Source organism: Engraulis encrasicolus, chromosome 4 (genome assembly GCF_034702125.1).
Source record: "Engraulis encrasicolus isolate BLACKSEA-1 chromosome 4, IST_EnEncr_1.0, whole genome shotgun sequence".
Classification (NCBI taxonomy): Eukaryota; Metazoa; Chordata; class Actinopteri; order Clupeiformes; family Engraulidae; genus Engraulis; species Engraulis encrasicolus.
In genome coordinates this window covers 37021829-37042613 of record NC_085860.1, presented here as the reverse complement: position 1 = coordinate 37042613, position 20785 = coordinate 37021829, and the positions used below count along the sequence as shown (strand labels likewise).

The following is a 20785-nucleotide window of genomic DNA, read 5'->3' as shown; positions in this document are numbered from 1 at the left end:
TATGGCATTACTAATGGGAAAAAACAAGCCCAGTGCCATTGTGAATTTGAGAACGGGAGAGATACGCCAAACTGCAAGCCAAATGTGGTGCTTGCTTCTCTTCCTACCATTCTTCATAAGAGATTTCATAGATGAAGACAATGGTCACTGGAAGTTGTATCTTTTGTTGAGAGAGATCTGTGACATTATCTTTGCTCCAGTTGTAAGTAAAGGATTAGCTATACTGTTGAAGAAGCTGATAATGGATCATCACAGTTCATTTAAACTACTTTATCCAGACAGGCCTTTGATTCCAAAGCATCATTTTATGACCCATGACTGGCGTATGATGATTCATTTTGGCCCCTTATCGAAACTGTGGTGTATGCGTTTCGAAGGAAAACATGAACCATTAAAACGGCAGGTGCACGTTTTCTGCAACTTCATTAATATTTCTAAAACACTGTCATTTAAACATGAAACACAGCAAATTTTAAATTGGAAGCTGGGCAGTCCATTGACTGATGTGTTGACAGTATCTGACAGTTCTTCAGACATTCTTGCTTATCTTGAAGAACACAGTACCTTGCTTAAACATTTTAGAGGCATTAATGAAGATATTACATTATGCAGTCGAATTAATGTTTCCCGATCAGTTTGTATGTTGGTCAAGAATATCAGACTGGTTGTATATTGCCATTACATTTGAATGAGAGAGGAGAACTTGTGTTTTGAGAAGTCATGCACATTTTCCGTAATTGTGACAAACAATGTGTTACCTTTTTTGTATGATTATTGGAACCATAAAACACATGATGACACTGAAATGGGCCTTTCACAAGAAAGCTACAATTATATAATGGCATCAGAGCACAATGTAGTTGAAAGGTCCAGTGCTATGTCATAGAAAAAGTTTTGTGTGTCGCTATCATTATCATATTATACCCTGAAAGTAATCGTACAAGGCCGGTTTTGACTATGGCATTTCTAATGGGAAAAACAAGCCCAGTGCCATTGTGTATTTGAGAATGGGAGAGATACGCCAAAACTGCAAGCCAAATGTGGTGCTTGCTTCTCTTCCTACCATTCTTCATAGGAGATTTCATAGATGAAGACAATGATCACTGGAAGTTGTTTCTTTTGTTGAGAGAGATCTGTGACATTATCTTTGCTCCAGTTGTAACTAAAGGATTAGCTATACTGTTCAAACAGCTGATTATCTTTTTTGTACGATTACTTGTACCATAAAACACATGATGACACTGAAATGAACCTTTCACAAGAAAGCTACAATTATATAATGGCATCAGAGCACAATGGAGTTGGAAAGTCCAGTGCTTTGTCATAGAAAAAGTTATGTGTGTCATTATCATCATCACCCTGAGGATGGTCTCTGTTAAGGTGCTTTGTATATGAATTTAAGTTGTGGTATGTTCGTTGGCATGATTTCTGACCACAAACAAGTGTGAAATTTTGTCCATCAGACAGTGCATGAACATTTCGCAAAAGTTTGTTGACATCTCTCAATTCACTATTACACTTAGGACACATTTACATTTTTGTAGTTTTCAGTGGATGGCTTGGAGCTTTGACAGTAGCTCCATCACTTTGGCCCTCTTCCCACTAGAGAGGGGCACTTCGTAAACAGTCTCAAAGAAGTGAAACATAGACGTCATTGTGCATTGCAAATCCAAAACATTTTGAACAGTTTGTCCATTGCAAAAGTCAAACCATTGTCTTGGAGCGGGATGTCAACTTTGTCGTTCTCAGCGATGATGATGTATTGGGCAGTAGCATGGGCTTGACCGATACACACAAGGTGGGGATGACGATTTTCCAACAGGCGCTCAGGAGGACTGTCGTTCAGCAGGCCGGACATACTGGTTCCAATCTGGGGTGTGGGGGATTTGAGAGAATGAAACAAAGAAATAATTACACAAGTAAGCACACACACACACACACGCGCGCAGGCGCGCACACAAACACAAACATAGCACACATACACCCCTTCTCTAACAAAAACCCTCAGTAAACCTCACCCCCTCACCTTTCCTTTTACAGCTGCCTTTCAGGCCCACCTCAATTCCACCCTCCAACACACACTCCACCACCACCATCACACTCCACCACACTCACACCCAAACACACTCCTCTCTGAAACACGACATGCCGGTGTCCTGTCGATATGAGCTATAGTGAGACAGAGTAAGGGAGATGGAGGTGAGAATAGAGGGACGCAAAGGAAACATACCTACCAGTTTCATGTCTAAGTCGAGGTGGCCCAGAGCTGACTTGACAATTCATTTTCCGCCTTTCCCTTTTCCTGCTGAAGTTGGAGGCAGCAACTGGATCAGTGTTTGAAAAGCAAGATGCTGCAACAACAAATACAACTCAATTAGATCCAGGGTTTCCGCTACATTCTTTTTACCGTGGCCGGGCCCCAGGGGGTCTCCTTGGTTGGCGGGGTCCTGGCATTGCGCCTTCAAGAAAATCCTGGGAGAAACCCTGAGATCATTAACTATAGTTAGTTCAAACACAGGGTGTCTCCATTAGATCATTAACTGAAGTTAGTTCTAACACAGTGTGTCTCCATTTTCAATTTCTAATTAAATTTCTACCATGTTCTAATACAATGTAAGATGCTTGAATTTACATATTATGGCAGAAAGAAGAATCCATGGCCACTGTAACAAACCATTTTGTCAGAAAACTCTTACCATCATTCTCAGGAACAGGTGGCACACAGTTTTGGCACAATGGTTGCTTCCCATTTCCGAATGAAGTTGTCAGCCTTTCCTGGAAACATCCTCCCAAATGCTGCGTCCAGCTGTAAAAATATTGATAAGAATTAGGATTTTATTCCTTCCTGGACACACCAGAAGTCATCTCGTAAACGGGGGAAAAAAAGAAAGAAATTCAAAGAAAGAAAATCAAAACAGTTGAAATTTGGTACTTTCTAAATTACATTTCAATGTTCAATACTTGGTTACCAAGCTCTTTGCCTTAGTCACTGGAATGCTGCATTTAACATTGAAGTTAATGGCAGTGGCATTGCATGGCAGTTATGGCCCAGATCTCCCTGATGCTTTGCTGCCAGCTGTGTTTTGTTTGTTGATCTGTTGACCCACACTTCCCTCTTGATTATACCCCAGACCACCATACCATGTTTTGGTGCTTTGGTGTTATGAGCATTCTAAATCATCAGACTGTACTTGGTCATACTGGTAAATACTGGTTAATTAATTAGTGAACATTCACAAAAAGATAGACAATGGGCAGCACAATTTCAATGAGACGCATAGTTGCAATACATATTCTGGCCACAGTCTTACACAGTGCACCTCTCAGGACCAAAAAAAAAAAAATAACATACACTTACAATCCCTTTCTCTCGATCAAATCGCTGACACCAATTTTCACGAGGAGCTTTCTTGATGTCAATGACAGCATCCCAGTAGCCTCGTAGTCTGCCAGGACACTTCGCCCTTTTCTCTGAAGTAGAGCTCTCAGATATTCAATGCCGCTAGGACCCTGTAAGTAGACATGCAAACAAGAAAGCAAGCACACAAAACAAAAACTTCAGTATAATACTTCTTAATGAATAATTACTAGCAAACAAACTTCTATCTTGTCATGCTGAATGCGTTCATAATAAACTTCTAAAGTATCTTATCATGCTGGAATGTATTAATGCAAAATGTTTGTATTTATGAAGAGTGATTGTTAATCTCGCACATACCAGCTTCTAAGGCTAGTATCCTCCTGTTGCGAATATAGGTTATAATCGGACATAATTATGACTATTGTTTCTAATTATTTGGATCTTGCAGCCGGCGCACACAATGTCGCCTGGTGCACGTCCAATTGGCTATCAAGAAGAAAGAGACACGCAACCTGCTAATGCCGCAATATATTCCTCTCACTCCACATCTCCTGCTGTTTACAACAATATGCACACTTCTTTTGTCTTAATTTTCCCTTGTACTAATTATCAAAGCTCTTCTACGACTACGAACATTCCGACCACTGTCACCCTCCTAACGTCGAGTAGTGAGTCTGTAACACATTTCAAAGTGCTTCCATGCATGCTTTCCTCACCCTGCCGTTAGTGAACACTGAATAAAGCAGGAAAGCATTTCTCAAAAGCATAATTGCTAGTTGGTAGCAACTTGGGAAGTTGCCAATGGGAAATAATTGCATTGCAAACGGCGAAGAAGCTAACATAGTTAGCAACTATGGTTTCGAGAAATGTAACGGCTTGAACATTTTACCCCCGCGTCTCATTCGGAAAAAAACACCTCCTCAATACATACATCTCACATGGAAACCATTGCTTTGTACTTTGCAAATTAATCAATGCATGTTTTTCTTGGAACACAGTTCCCAATATCCGAATTGTTAGGCAATCTCCCTCAGACAACGGCAGCGTGAGCAGTTACACCACGGCAAAAATACACATTTAAATATTGCCTCATTCAGCGATATATTATGAATTCATTAATACATACTACCATGACAAGTTACCGTTTGAATAGATAACGTGATCAAACTTATCGGATTGGCAAACTTTGTGAGGACTATACCAGTTACCTGACATTTTGAAGTACAGTAGCAATTCACATGCTGCACTCGTACTCAACTGCCTGTTAGCAAAATGGGAACCGATAGTTTGCTAGCAGTCGAGGAGCTAATTAGCTCTAGCACGACGGTGACGTTCTCGACATCTAGATTTCACTTGCCCGACAAGACTAGAAATAACATTAACATTCACGGCACAGTAGCCATATCACTTATATTACCGGATCTTGCCAGTGTAACCGAACCATTCGTGACCAAGCACCTACTTATTTGGACTCTAAATCTAGGTTACTTGGTGTGCCCTCCCCTGTACATTGACAAAGGGAACTTATATGATATTTGCTAGAAAGTTGACCGATGAACAGCCGTGGCTTCAGTAGCCTACGATAACAACAGTTTCTTAGTGCAAAGCCGCTAAGAATTAGGTAAAATAATATTTGAAGACATTAACTTACCTCAGCCGTAGCTAGCGGCCCTTGGCGGCAGCAAGTTGGGATGAACTACCGGCGGTATCTACCTTGGTGAATTGTCTGCTGCTGGAGGCGTCAACCGTATTTAGTAACGGCATTTGATAGAACGAAATGGGCTAGAGTGAGCGCGGACGTGATTAGAGTGATGTGATTGGACAGTATTTTAACACATTATGTGTTGACCAACATAATCAAGAATTTGACACAGATTTGCCACGAAATTACACAAATTGTGTTAAAAACGTGTTAACACAAAAAATGTGTCACTTTTTAACACATCATTTTGGAGAGTGTAGACAGACAGGCAGGGACAGAATCAGGCAGGTGGGAAGAGAGACAAGCAGGCAGGCAGGCAATTGGTCTCCAACAGGCAGGCAGGGAGGCGGCTTCTTAGAGGGCAGAGCGAGCGGAACGAATTGGTAGGACAATCGGCCGTCACGGATGCTACCTGATCTCAAACGCTCCATTTCCTTAAGCCTGAGAGAAAACAGTTGCAATCCTACAGTACCTACCTCACCTTTCCCCGCCAAGACTCCGCACCTCACCCTCTACCTCCGAAACAAAACAAAACATTCCCCTTGTACTGACACATAAACGCACACACGCACACTCACGCACGCACGCACGCACGCACGCACGCATGCACGCACGCATGCGTGCATGCACACATGCACGTATGCACGCATGCACACACACAAACATTTTTTTTATTTTTGTTTCTTTCTATTTTTCTCTTCTCTCTTCCCTTTCTCTTACCCTTTAAAGACATAGGAGTGGTGGAAGAGAGAGAGAGAGAGAGAGAGAGAGAGAGAGAGAGAGAGAGAGAGAGAGAGAGAGAGAGAGAGAGAGAGAGAGAGAGAGAGCGCACGAGGGAGTGTGTGTGTGTGTGTGCGTGTGCGTGTGTGCATGTGCGTGTGTGTGTGTGTGTGTATGTGTGTTTGTGTGTGCATGTGTGACGGGAGAAGGATCTGGAGGCCCGAGTGCCTGGAAGCATCAGGGGTTTGTTTGGAATCGCCGCCCGATGCGGCTTCATCCCTTTCCAGCGCAGTGGAGGGAAGTGAAGGGAGCTTTTGTGTGCCTTTAGCATGTGGCCGAGCCCGTGCAGCGCCGCGCAGCCATCCTGCCTCCCTGCCACTCCTCTGGCACTGCACCGCTCCAGTCTTACAGTCTCTCACTCTCTTTCTCTCTCTCTCTCTCTCTCTCTCCCGTTCTCTCTCTCTCTCTGGTCTGAGACAAATTGTCTCTCTTTTACTGAATAACTCAGTCTCTCTCTCTCTCTCTCTCTCTCTCTCTCTCTCTCTCTCTCTCTCTCTCTCTCTCTCTCTTTCTCTCTGTCTTTTCTGTGGACTGGCAGTCCCAACAGCGACCCAAGCCTCACCACATGACGCACATACACATACACATTAGAGTGTGGCTCGGGCCGTTTTTTTCTGTTCGAGCCCGGCCCTCAGCCGACAGAAAAGTGATCGACACCGACCCGAGCCCGAGACTAATTAAAATGTTTGTGTCCGAACCCGTCCGAAGCCCGAGACCACTGTAATAACAACAGAACCTGTGCGCAAGCAAGATTTTCTATGTGGGCTCCTCCATACTCAAAATAGCACGTGATAAATAGCCAGGATAGGCAAAGACGTTAGGATGAGGCAATTTGCAGTAGCCTAATTTAGTTACACACGCATAGTAAGTATAAACACACACACACACACACACACACACACACACACACACACACACACACACACACACGTGACAGCGCAGCTTATGTTTCTATGTACGAGTTATTGAGCTTGTGAAGGATGGTTGCCTGATGGTCTTGTTAACTTATTATTTATAAAAATGCGACATCGCCGACAGCACTGAGTTATATCAGCTGTCAATCAATGCCGTGCGGAGAGAGAGAGAGAAAGCGAGATAGAGAGAAAGTTTAAGTTTCCAACTTGCTGCAGCATTCCAACGGGACTCTGCGTGCTTTATTCGCACTCTGCTTGCCTTCATTGCCCGTTTGACAGCGCCAGGTTAAACTGAAAATGAACAGCGATTTGGGAGGTGGTCACCAAGCAATCTGCGCGAGAGAGTTACACCAGGCGCGAAAATGAACAGCGATTTGCGATGTGGTCACCAACAATGCAATCTGCGCGAGAGAGTTACACCAGGCGCGTGCACGCATCATTCACAATGTATGATGGAATTACTGGTTTGATGTGGACAAGATAATTTATTGGTCTCCGCCATTGAGTGTGGTGGCGTTGTTGTGAAGGATGTTTGCCGAATTAGGTTAAGTTTCGGCGCTCTTTTCTCTGCTGATAGACGACCCCAGCCATTTAGAATGTAAAGCCGTCTATTCTTAAAACAATGCAAAACGCCACCAATGAAAATGTGAACAAACGTCCATAAAAATGACAGCCAATGCATTTTCAAATAAGATCTGGGATTGATTTTCGCGGCTCACTTCTGAGGGGAAATGTGGCTTGCTGCTTGCCCGAGTCAAATTTGTCAGTAGGCTAAATAAACAACGACGCATGGGGTGCCGGGTCAGCCAGATGGAAAAAAAGAGATCTTGATGTAGACGTGCCCATAGCCTTGCCTACTTGCCGTGATGCAGATGACTGTGCTACGTGTTCATTGAATATGTATGTAGGCATGGCAGATTTTAAATGCAGGTCTGTTGATTGTGTTGGGCTATAATATTTTTTCTATAACCTTGCGAGCCGCCAAGTCAGGCGTCTCGCGAGCTGCGCAATGAGTAACAGGGCTATAAGCTAACCCCGAAGAACAGTAGCCTGTTTGGCCCTCCAAGAGAATGCCATTTCCCCTGATGTCCATGCGGTCAATATAAAATCAGGAAAGGTTGCACGCACATAGTTACAACTGTAGCCTACAGTAAAAGTGACACCAATTAAGAACCTACTGTACGTGAAGGACATGACATGTCACAGCGGACAAAATAGTAACAGGAAACCTCTCAGCCCCTACCTTACACTCCACGTAGCGTGTGTGTCTTCTTAGTTATCCATATTATGGTCCTTGCTAGCCCCATGCTGGAAATGTAATCCTTGGCGAACAATGCAGTGACAAACTTCGTCATTTTATGTTCAACATTCAAGACAGCCTCGAAGGCATGGCCTACACTAGGCCTACAGCAAAAACATGCGTTCACTGACAACTGTTGATTTGGCAAGCAAGTTCACTCGGCATCCCTGCTCGGCTGACTCGGAGTGGGCGTCCAAATGTTGCCACTGGTAACTGGCGCGTGCATACAGCCAATAATAATCACTGGCACAGTAGCCTACCAACATTTTCATTTATGCATATTCAATTACTTATTTTTTAATCACAAAACTGCCGTTTGCATGAACTGAAACGTTTCCTCTGGTTGCTTACAATTTTCACAATGTCTGTTTGCTTCAAGCCCGAGCCCGACCCGAGTCCGACAGATATTCTATTTTTGTTGTCCGAGTCCGGCCCGGCCCGTCGGGTTCCGACCAGGCCCGTCGGGCTTCGGTCGGGTTGCCATGCTCTAATACACATACACATACACATACACATACACATACACATGCACGCACACACACACACACACACACACACACACACACACACACACACACACACACACACACACGCACACGCACATGCACATGCGTACGCACAGACATAGACACACATGCTCATACAGAAGCACCAGCCAGCACAAGTACACACACACACACACACACACACACACACTACCTTGCTCCTCCCAGTCCTTTCCTGCATGTGGCTGAGGCATCCTGCAGTTCACGGTAGACAGAGTGTGTGATGGGCTGATGGCCTGGTGTTTTATGTGCTCTGGAAAGCAGGGTCTGTTTATAGCACAGATTGCTATTAAGAGTATAGTACGGGGGGAGGGATGACGGGCTAAGAATAGGCGCTTTTGTTCGCAAAATAACAACAGTCCATTTTGTGCGTTTTCATTGCCAAAACCACACGAGTGACTGGCTTATGCTTGTGCATTCATACATAGTATGTGTATGGTGGGTGGGGAAAGAGACTCAGATGCAGGGTTTTTTAATATATATATATATATATATTTTAGGGACTTTTATGCCCTTATTCGACAGGACAGTCGAAGACAGTGACAGGAAGCGAATGGGACAGAGAGACAGGGGAGGATGGGGAAATGACCCCGGACGGACTCGAACCGGGGTCCCCGTGGGTGGGCATGCAAGCCCAAATGTGGGGGGCTCAGCCCAGACGCAGGATTTAGGAAAAAAAAGACTCTCCGGCTGTCTTCTCATCCGTCAGAGTACGTATTGTGGAGCGCTGTGACGTGCACGGTTAGTGGACACGAGTCAGCGGTGAGGAATTCTATCTAGCATCTGTTTCGCTGGAGCCAAGCCTGGCCAAGGGGCGTGAGTCCTCTACTTTTAACGGGTTTTGATCTCGGCTGCTGATAACATAATGGCTAAATAATTGAAAGGCCTTTTAAAAAAAAAGTAGCAGCCTTAAACTAAACACAGTGCCTGTCAAGAAAAAAACATTCTTCCACCCCGAGAGAGAGAAAGAGAAAAAACACCCTAATCGGAACGGATGGAGATGGATGACCTGAGATGTTTTGGGGGGCGGCGGGGGTGGGGGTGGGGTAGGGGGTGGCGACAGGGAGGCCACCACCAACACATTCTCAGTCCTGTCTGCGCCGCATGCTAGCTGGTGCTTACGCCTCAGCAAGGGCCCTACCTAAACCCGCAGGAAATTGACTTCTCACCACCGAGCGCACTGGGAAAGCATGCAAAGGCTTCTCTACGTGTTCATTAGGCATAGACACGCACACACACACGCACGCACGCACACAGAAAGACGCAGGCTAACCCAGATAGATGCTCACACAGAAGCTCGCAAGCGCGCACGCACGCACGCACACACACACATACACACACACACACGCGCACAGATTCTTACACAAACATATCAGTGCTTTACACTAACTTTTTCGCTTACCAGCCATTTTGGCTAGTGGTTTTCCTGACTCACTAGCCATTGGGCCTTTTCACTAGCCATAATTTTCTTCGCCACCATAACAGCTTTAATGAATTATATAATAGGCTGTAATAATGTAATGTAGGATAATATAACATAATATAACATAATATAACATAATATAATATAATATAATATAATATAATATAATATAATATAATATAATATAGGGCCTAATAAATAGAATTGTTATTAACTGGTCCATGCATGCATGCATGCTATAAGAACAGATTAACTTATCTGAGGAATGGCATAGCCGTGCAGAAACACCAAGCACAGTGTTGTGGAAGGGCACAAATGTAAGCTACATGAGAGCAAAACATTTCCGTCTTTGATCTGAAGGGCACTTTCGATGCGCAAAGTAGGTAGTGCAAAGTCATTGCCAAGCTTCGCATGTCCCCGGTCATGGATGTGGAATAACACATCTTCTGGAATATTTTCTCATAAAAATAGGCTACACATATGCGGCCGGTAACTACAGAAGGAGTTACGACTTCCTTTCATTCCGTTTAATATTGAGTTGTTTAAAACATAAACGGACGCAAGGCAAGATGAGCACATGCGAAGGGACATGGGACATGATTTTGTGCGGTCTGGAAGGCTACTACTGCGCGTTGTTTAAGCCCCGTTTGACAGTCGGGAACAACGGCACAAGAAACATGGAGGAATATTAAGGTATGAAGACATACAGGCAAATCAGAAAATGATTTAAACCGAACATTATTAATGCCGCATGTGTCCTTGTCTTATCACTGCGCTGATTAGTCTCAAGACTTTCACAAGACTGAGGTGTTCTCCTCTCGCCTTGGTCATTTTAATGTCCACTACTACTATGCATTGTACTAATGACAGATCCCAAAACAGATCAGTTGAGATGAACTTCGCTACTTTATTTTCACGTGAAGGTTTTCAGTGACATTTCCAAAACGCGCGCTGATGTGCCGGACCGGTAGCTCGCTGCCGCACAAGACTAGCTCTATCAGATTCATCTCGTGCCTGAGACACAGGTGACACGTGACACAGGTGCTTCATGGGTATTGTAGGCTCGCGAAAACGCATTGCATTGCGTTTGTAGCAAAGACGGTCCGAGGGAAAAAACTACAAAATGCGGTGCCTCATCATTTAGAATAGTGACGGACCCGCCAGAATGGCTAGTGAACCTTCCGTATCTACTAGCCAACGCCGACTTTCACCCGCATTTGGCTACCTGGCGTGTGTTAGTGTTAAGCCCTGACACATATACAGTAAATGATACTCTAACTGCACACTGACAGTACGTTGCGCAGACAGAGACTATGTCATCAAAATGTGCCTGTGCACACACAAACACCAGCCCCCCACAAACACTGTCCCCACCCCATGATTTGGGGAGTGTGTGTGGTGGCGAGGCCATATGGGAGCCACCGCATGTGTGTGTGTGTGTGTGTGTGTGTGTGTGTGTGTGTGTGTGTGTGTGTGTGTGTGTGTGTGTGTGTGTGTGTGTGTTTGTGTGCGCGTGTGTGTGTGTGTGTGTGTGTGTGTGTGTGTGTGTTTGTGTGCGCGTGTGCGCGTGCGTGTGCGTGTGTGTGTGTGTAATTGTGTGTGTGTGTTTGTGTGTGTGTGCGTGTGCGTGTGTGTGTGCGCGTGCGTGTGTGTGTGCGTGTGTGTTTGTGCGCGTGCGTGTGTGTGTGTGTGTGTGTGTGTGTTTGTACACTCTATGTGTGCACCGTATGCAAAGTGTGTGTGAACTGAGTGTGTCTATGTGTGTGAATGTGCGTGTGTGGCACTTTTAGAGATTTGTCACCCCACAATGGCGCAACGCTGGTGGAGGCCTGCCTTAATTGACTTGTAAAACTGCTTAAAACTGCTGCTTTTATGGACGCGCGCCGTTTTCAGACCAGCGTCAGAGGTTTTGATATCATCGCAGCTCAGCAATCCGTCTCTGTCACGGTGGGCCTGCCTAGCCAGCCTGGCCTCCTTCTTTCTCTCTTTCTCACTTTTTTTTACACACCCAGTCCAAAATTCCATAGAAATGTGAGCCTTCTTTGCCTCTCTGCTTTGTGAAGTCAAATAAAAAGGAAAAAAAAAAAGTAGGGGCCTTCGGAAAAGAAAGGAAAGTCTCACCCAATTGACAGTGCGATATGTCTTAGACATGTGCGGGATTGGGATGGGGCGGCTACTCTCCCTGGCTCTGGCTGGCTTTTTTGAGGTGGTGGGGTGGGGTTGTTTGAGAAAGAGAGAGAGAATCAGAGAGAGGGAGATGGGAGAGAGAGAGAGAGAGAGAGAGACATCAGCAGGTAGAGAAGGTGTGTGTGTGTGTGTGTGTGTGTGTGTGTGTGTGTGTGTGTGTGTGTGTGTGTGTGTGTGTGTGTGTGTTTGCGCGCGTGCGTGCGTGCGTGCGTGCGTGCGTGCGTGCGTGCGTGCGTGCGTTAGGTGGACAAGAGGGGTCTGGATCTGCCAGCTGTGTGGAGATGGATAACCCTTTGCTCTTTGTGCGTTGACAGCTCGGCCTCTGGTGCGACTTCTGAGAGGACACTGTGATTCCCCGCTACGCACACTTTGTGGTGTTGCGGCTTTCCACCCGTCTCTATATGTCTTCTCTTCTCTCTCTCTCTCTCTCTCTCTCTCTCTCTCTCTCTCTCTGTTTCTCGCGCTCTCTCTCTCTCTCGCTCTCTCTCACTCTCTCTTCCCGCAATACAACACAAACTGTTTATTCCTCTCTCTTCCTCTCCAACGCTCTTCCACTACGTCTATGTATTCCTTCCCCTTTCAATCTCTCTCCCCTTCTCTCTCTCTCTCTCTCTCTCTCTCTCTCTCTCTCTCTCTCTCTCTCTCTCTCTCTCTCTCTCTCTCTCTTCTCTCTCTCTCTCTCTCTCTCTCTCTGTCTCTCTCTCTCTCTCTCTCTCTCTCTCTCTCTCTCTCTCTCTCTCTCCCCTCTCTCTTCTTTTCCCTCTCTCACTCTGCACCACATAGTTAAGGCAAACACTAAGCGAGTGTGATGTATGGCTCTCTACCAGATCAAGAGCAAAAACAGCAGCCTCATTCCTCTCCTCTCCTCTCCTCTCCTCTCCTCTCCTCTCCTCTCCTCTCCTCTCCTCTCACTCCTCTCCTCTCCTCTCCTTTCCTCTCCTCTCCTTTCCTCTCCTCACTCCTCTCCTCTCCTCTCCTCTATTCTCCTCTCCTCTCTTCTCCTCTATTCTCCTCTCCTCTCTCCTCTCCCCTCCTCTCTCCTTGTCTCCTCCTCTCCTCTCCTCTCTTCTCCTCTCCCGTCCTCTCCTCTCCTCTCCTCTCCTCTCCTCTCCTCTCCTCTCTTCTCCTCTGCTCTTCTCCCTTTCTCCCTCCATGTTTCTTCTCCTATCACTGTCATTGTCAGTTTTTTGGCCCGCACCTTTGCTTTATTGTACGGTCTGTATATTCTTCCTCTGCCTCTGCTGTCTTCATTTATGTAATTTAATGTCCCATATTCTCCTCTGCTCTACGTCATCCCCTACCTCCCTTGCTGCAGCTTCTTCTTTTTTTCCCTCTAACTGACTTTGGCGAGCGTAGGCACTCGTACATGCACACATACACACACGCACGCTCATGCGCACGCACACACACACAGACGCACGCGCACACACACACACACACACACACACACACACACACGCACACGCACACACACGCACGCACGAATGTGCGCGCGCACACACACACACACACACACACACACACACACACACATACACACACACACACACACGCACACGCACGCACACACACACACACACAGTGAGAGTGAGAGTGAGATGAGATGAGATGAGATGAGATGGTTTGGCTTTCCTGTGCCATGTCTGTCGGTTGCAGTACAGTACTGCACAGTGCAGAGGGGCAGAGATGTGGCTGTGGCCCTGAGAGAGAGAGAGAGTAGCAGGGGGCTGGTGAGTGGATGTGACTTTTCACAGCCATGCCCAAGCCCAGCAGCCAAGGCTCCACCGACCCCCACCACACCACCACACACACCCACATCCCCACACCAGACATGTGTAATGTGTGATCGCTCTCTTCTCTTCATGTGTGTTTCTGTGACTGTGAATATCTCTGCTGTTCATATCCAGAATGTATAGTGCGTGTATTGTGTGGTATTGTGTGTGTTTTTGTGTGTGCGTACTGCCTACTATGTTTGTGTGTATGTGTGTGTGCGTACTATGTTTGTGTGTGTGTATACTATGTGCGTGCATGCGTGCGTGCGTGCGTGCGTGCCTGCGTGCGTGCGTGCCTGTGTGTGTGCGTGCGTGTGTGTGTGGTGGCTATTTTTTTTTAAGGGGGGGGGGGGGTGAGGGGGTGAGGGGTCGTTACATCAGAGTTACTGTGGTGGAGAGAAGGGAGAGAGGCCTAAGAAGACCACCAGCTAGCTAGCTAGCGGAGCTTCCTGAGACACAACACAGCTAGGGTGACCAGCTGTCCGGACTTCGGCCGGACAACCCCGCCCCTTAACTTTCTAACCTAGCGTCCTTGCGCGCACCCATTACTTCGACTTGCCGAATCCCCGCCTCCGTGGAGAAAACAGTGAAGTTGGCATTCTAAACTGTAGGCAGAAATCAGGGAACAGCGCTGCCATCTTACCTCAGACTAAATTCAGCTGCCAACAGCAGTTTTACTTGTAAAACAATATTTTTGGGGGGAAGGATTTTCGCATTTCATTATCTCACTCCGATAAAGGAGTCATCAGTAGGCTACCACTAACTTAATATTGTATCAGAGACGGCAGGTTACGATAGACAAATCCTTCCGTTGTTGTCTGTGACTCTGTGTAGGCTATTTCGTATGTTTTTTTAAAAATGTATTTTGGGTAGTCATGCGTTCGTAGGCCTAATAGCCAACAATTAATTTGATTAACTTTGAGGTCAGAAGTGTGTTTATCAGCGGTGTTTTAAGGGAGGCAAACCGCTTCTGTCAACCTTTTTTTTCATGCAGACGCTGGATGGAGCTCAAAATACAGACAGCGCCCGTGCAGAAAGACGTTTCTTTGCCCTGTTTGTAAAGTTGTGAGAACCCTCGTATCGTTGTAAAGGCATTTAGCGGACAAACTTAGTTGCACTATGCCCTGCCACCAGTGCAGGAAAAAATAGGAAACAGACAGTAGACAATAATAGGCTATAGTTACCTTATTTAACTTTCATACAGTCAGTTAATGAACTCCATATAGGGATATTGCACGGAGATTTCCCCGACATAAGGCGACAGCAATACAGTTAATTCGCTGGGCTAAGTATGGGGTTATATCTGGAGTAACATGGCGGCCGCAGATATCGGAAACGTGACCGACTGTCAAGGTCTAGTTTGCGTCAATGACGTTGCCTCGCATCTCGAGGCCATAAGCAAAAGGCTAGGAGGAAAGGAAAGACAAAGAGAGGGACACACGGACGTCGTGAACAGGTCGTAAAAACGGACCGATGGCCACCCTAAACACAGCCGTCCCTGGGGAGCAGCATAACTCACCCATAGTGTCCCTCCACTGGGCCCTCTCCGCTATAGTACTGCAGAACACTGTGCTGTGGGGTGAGCTTGTGTAACCGTGTGTGTGTGTGTGTGTGTGTGTGTGTGTGTGTGTGTGTGTGTGTGTGTGTGTGTGTGTGTGTGTGTGTGTGTGTGTGTGTGTGTGTGTGTGTGTGTGTGTGTGTGTGTGTGTGTTTGTGTGTGTTTGTGTGCGTGTGTTTATATAAGTCTGCATGTGTTAGGGGGGTCAAGGACATGGCCTATGTGCGTGCGTGCAGGGCCGCTGACAGCTTTGACTGGGCCCGGGACAAAATCATCTGATAGGTCCCCTCTATAAATACATACAACAGTATGAGAACCCATTTCTGGGTCCCCTGTCTCCCTGGGCCTGGGGCAGCTGACCCCCTTTGCCCCCCCCCCCCCCCCCCTTCTGCTTTCTTGTGCGCGTGTGTGCATGTGTTTGTGTAAGTGTATGTGGAGTGGGGGTGGCTTGTGAGTGGAGTGCAGGGCCGTGTGCACATGTGCTTATCGTGGGCCGAGAGGCGAGAGGCGAGAGCGTGTGTTTACAGCCGAGGGTGTTTGTGTCCTCGCTGAGTGTTCTCCAGATTGAGTCCTCACTGCTGGTCTGGGTAATGACAGGCTGACAGGGACGCTGTTGACTGGGAAAGTGTCAGTCACACACTCAGGCAGACATATGGGCAAAGAGACGCACACACACGCACACTCTCGCACACTCTCGCACACACGCACTCTCACTCATCTGTTTTTCTCTGTCTGTCTGTCTGTCTGTCTGTCTGTCTGTCTGTCTGTCTGTCTGTCTGTCTCTGTCATTCTCTCACTCAGCGACACACACACATGCCCCCAATTTGGCCCAACCTCAGGGCGTGTAGTGCATTAGCAGGAAGCCTACATGGGACTAGGATGTCAAAAGACCCATCATACCCCTTTAGATATCACCTGAGGTTGTTTGTGTAGCTCAGTCATCGTAGATGTTCACACACCCTATTCCTCTTCAGTCCACGCTCTCCAAATTCCTCAGAGAATAAATTTATCATTTCCACTATCACTTCTCTTTTGGCACAACATGCTTTGGACTGCCCTGTATTTGTTTTTTTGTTTTTTTTGCAGTATTTGCATTTTCGGGGGTTGTTTCATGATGCTCTTAAGGTGAAAGATGTGCCATGACCTTATCACTTACCTTATCAGTTGGGTCCAACTTCAGGGCGTGTATTGCGTTAGCAGGAAGCCTACATGGGACTAGGATGTCAAAAGACCCATCATACCCCTTTAGATATCACCGGAGGTTGTTTGTGTAGCTCAGTCATCGTAGCTGTGCACACACCCTATTCCTCTCAAGTCCTCAGAGAATACATTTATCCTGTATTTGTTTTTTTGCAGTATTTGCATTTTCGGGGGGTTGTTTCATTTTGATCTTATGGTGAAAGATGTGCCATGAACCTATCTGGAATGTCATCAGTCATTGTTGTGGGGTTTTTTTTATATCGTATCATGTTCTATATAGTAGGCAAGTCAAGTAGTCAAGAATCTGATGTTATCTCAGTGGATATGTTGAGATCATCTGATGGATTGCATCCAAGGAGAGAGAGAGAGAGAGAGAGAGAGAGAGAGAGAGAGAGAGAGAGAAAGGGAGAGAGGGAGGGAGAGAGAGAGAGAGAGAGAGAGAGAGAGAGAGAGAGAGAGAGAGAGAGAGAGAAAGGGAGAGAGGGACGGAGAGAAACTGCATGCGTGTGTGTGTGTGCGTGTGTGCGTGCGTGTCAGATTGTGTGTGTGCTTGCTGCTGGAAGGAGTGAGTAAAGCCCACCTGATACAGAGATGAAGATGAAGAGATGGTAGAGAGGGGGAGGGAGGGAGAGATGAAGGGAGAGATGGATAGATACGTAAGTAGAGAGAGAGAGAAAGTGTCTCAGGAAGTGGAGACGCAGCTTGCTGATGCAAATGCTTGTAAATAGAGGCAGGGGAGTCATTGCTAATACAATCACAACACGACTTGCAGCGTTGCCGTGGCAAAGCACCAGTTCAGATCCAGACATAGAGTGCTCACTCTAAATATGCATCTGGTAGATGCCATCTTTGAAAAACTGCATGGCTACAAATTGGTATCTAGGACAGTGTTTCCCAAGCTTTTTTGTCTTGTGTACCCCCAAGCCTTTTCGTTGTGCCATGAGTACCCCCTAAGTCAAGTTCTATATCGCTTTCTCCATCCAAATGTAACTAATCTCCATATATTTGTTAAAATTTCATTTTTCCAAGTACCCCCTGTAGTGTGCTCGCGTACCCCTAGTGGTACACGTACCCCTGGTTGGGAAACATTGATCTAGGATAATATTCACAAAGCCGTTGTGTGTGTGCCGCTCTATAGATTTACACTGGGAGACATTAAAGTCTGATTCATGTGTCAAGTTTCCCGGGAAACGTTTTTCATTAAAAATGTGCATCGCAAATTAAGGAATAAGCACCGGCAAATAAACTAACAGTTAAGCTGCTACCTTTTCAAGGGCCGGCCCCAATCCAATGGCAACAGCAATGTTGACCAAATGCTAATTTGCCGCATTAAACTGGTGACTGAAGAAGATGGATGCTTGAGTTCCAACTGGGTGTTTGGCGTGGCCTGTCTTTTGCCAGAAGCCCCTCTCTTCCAGTCATCCTCAAAGGGCTTACAGTGCTGCATCCCTCCTCGCGCCTACAGTACTACATTTTCCTCCCTGTTTTGTTGTTTGTATAATCTTGCTTGCTGACATTTTCCCCCACTGCCAAAGCCAACACTCCTGTGTAATTTTTGTGTCTGACTGTCACAGAGACTGAATGTCCTAGGAAAGTTTTGAAAACCGCAAAGGCTCCTCAATAAAATGTTAGATGAGTAACAAAAAGTGAAATGACGTCTTCGGCGATTAATAATTCAGCTTGTCATGATGATGGCTTCTGGAATCGGAAGGCTGTGTCAATAGAGTAGGGAAGTGAGAATCCATATAGATCCACAAAACTCTGACATACGCACAGAAATATAGTTGTCTGGTAAAAGGGAGCGCAGAAGTGAAAGTATCCCTCCCTCCCTCTCTCATTCCTTTCTCTCTTTCTCTTTCTTTCTCTCCCTCTCTCTCTCTCTCTCTCTCTCTCTCTCTCTCTCTCTCTCTCTCTCTCTCTCTCTCTCTCTCTCTCTCTCTCTCTCTCTCTCTCTCTCACTCTCCCTCTTTTCTCCCTGCCATTCTGCTCTGCTCTGCTCAGATACCCTCTCCATCATTGTCGTAGCTCTGTAATTAGGAAACCAGGCCGTATCATTTCGACATGCCATGCGTGACACTCCGTGGGAGGAGGAGGTCATGTGACTGGGAAATGTGGTTACCAGTGCCATCCTCACAGCCATGCGTAAAAGTCCCGTCTTTTGATTTATTTACACGTTGCCTTCATCGTCTTTTTTCTTCTCAGAGAAGAAGAAGAAAATTGTAAGTAAGTAATCGTTTTGAGAGAAAGAGCAGGAGACGACAAGGGAGATGAAAATCAATCAGGGGCATGATTTCCCTTGCCAGACAGGCAGGCAGGCGCATGGACGGGTTGGTCCACCGTGGTGTGCACACTCAGTGCCTCAGACATCACAGGTGTTCCTGTGCTGTGAGTAGGAAGCAATCTGAATAAAAGCGAGCAGGGATAATGATGATAAATTGTTTCCCCCCCCTTCCATATGAAGGTTAGTCAGTGTTGTTATACCCGCCTCTCTCTCTGTCTCTCTCTCTCTCTCTCTCTCTCTCTCTCTCTCTCTCTCTCTCTCTCTCTCTCTCTCTCTCTCTCCCTCTCCCTCTCCCTGTCTCTCTCTCCCCTCTCTTTTCCTCCCTCTCTGTTAATCAAGGCATTTTAAAGCTCTCTCTCTCTCTCTCTCTCTCTCTCTCTCTCTCTCAGCCGTCTGATCTTCACTGGAATACTGTACTTATTTATGCTCAGAGTGGAGCATGACTACGGCATGCTTTCATGGGCCGTTGGTGGATAGGCTTTTTAAAACATCTGGCTGAAAAAGACTTGTGTTCACTGCTCCCACACTCCCTGCGCGTGTGTGTATGCGTGTGTTTGTATACAGTATGTGGGTATTTGTGTGTTTATGTTTGTGCATGCACGCATTGGAGTGCGTGTGTGTGTGCGTCCGTGCGTGTGCCTGTGTGTGTGCGTCCATGTGTGTGTGTGTGTGTGTGTGTGTGTGTGTGTGGGAGGGGGGGGGATAGGGTGTAAGATTTGGTGTGTGTGTGTGTGTGTGTGTGTGCGTGCGCATGTATGTGTGTGTGTGTGTGTGTGTGTGTGTGTGTGTGTGTGTGTGTGTGTGTGTGTGTGTGTGTGTGTGTGTGTGTGTGTGTGTGTGTGTGTACGTGTGCGTGTGTACGTGTGTGTACGTGTGTGTGTGTACGTGTGTGTGTGTGCACGCGCGCATGTGGGTGGGTGGCAAGCATTGGGCTGTGATTATTATTCTCCCAGGTCAGTCGGTCCCAAATGGTCTGAGGGAATGGCTGCAGTGGGGAGCAGGCTGGCCCTCTCTTTGGGTGTGTGACTTTTTGCTCGGTGGCTGCGGTCAGTCACCGGCACAGAGGGCCGAGTCAAAGGCCTGGATTGTGTGTGCGTAGAGGAGGAGGAGGCCAGCGCAGCGTGGTCGTAGCCGGCCCTGCAACAAACGAGGCTTTCTGCTTGGTGTGTGTCACTGGAATTAAACGTTGGCCCAGGGGCGGGTGGAGCGCCAACGTTTGGCTAGCTGGCACAGGCATCGTATTCTGCTGCTGCTGCTGCTGCTGCTGCTGCTACCCCTTGCCTGCCTCCTGCCTGACCCCTGATGAAAGAAAAAACAGTGCCAGACTGCAGACTTATTATGAAGGGCCCGCTGGACTGTCTGTGCCTTAACTGATAGAGCAAGTCCTAGAAGTTGGGGCGTGTTAATAATATCAGATGTGTGGGATTCGTTTCCCATGAAAACCACACTGGCTTCTTAAGATGATGTATGCGTTTACTGTAAGTCACTTCAGATAAAAGCATCTGTTAAATGAATACATGTAAATGCATTCTGGAACATTCCGATGTTGGCACCGTAAATTCTCATGCGGACCCCTCTCCTCCCATCACAGGCTTGCGATTTTTGAAGTCAATTCTTAGTATTCGTGGTGCTAAACCTGTTATATCAATAGACTCATTCTGACAGACATCCTCGGTCTTTTCCTCTTGTCCTCTTTTCCGAGCTCCCCTGTGCTGGCTTGCCTAACTCTCCCTAATGCTTTCCATCTGCTGACGCTGATTTG

General features: G+C 46.6%; 1 protein-coding gene and 1 long non-coding RNA gene across 5 annotated transcripts in view; one reads left to right on the top strand and one right to left on the bottom strand.

Moving 5' to 3' along the window:
- The window catches only part of LOC134447732 (zinc finger protein 469), a 476258-nt gene that overhangs the window by 441198 nt on the left and 14275 nt on the right, over nucleotides 1–20785 (top strand). The window lies entirely within an intron of this gene.
- On the bottom strand, nucleotides 1552–5236 carry LOC134446869 (uncharacterized). Its single transcript, XR_010034520.1, has 5 exons — nucleotides 5013–5236; nucleotides 3359–3510; nucleotides 2697–2806; nucleotides 2235–2351; nucleotides 1552–1870 (listed from the first exon to the last, which is right to left on the bottom strand). It is a non-coding gene; the product is annotated as an uncharacterized LOC134446869 (long non-coding RNA).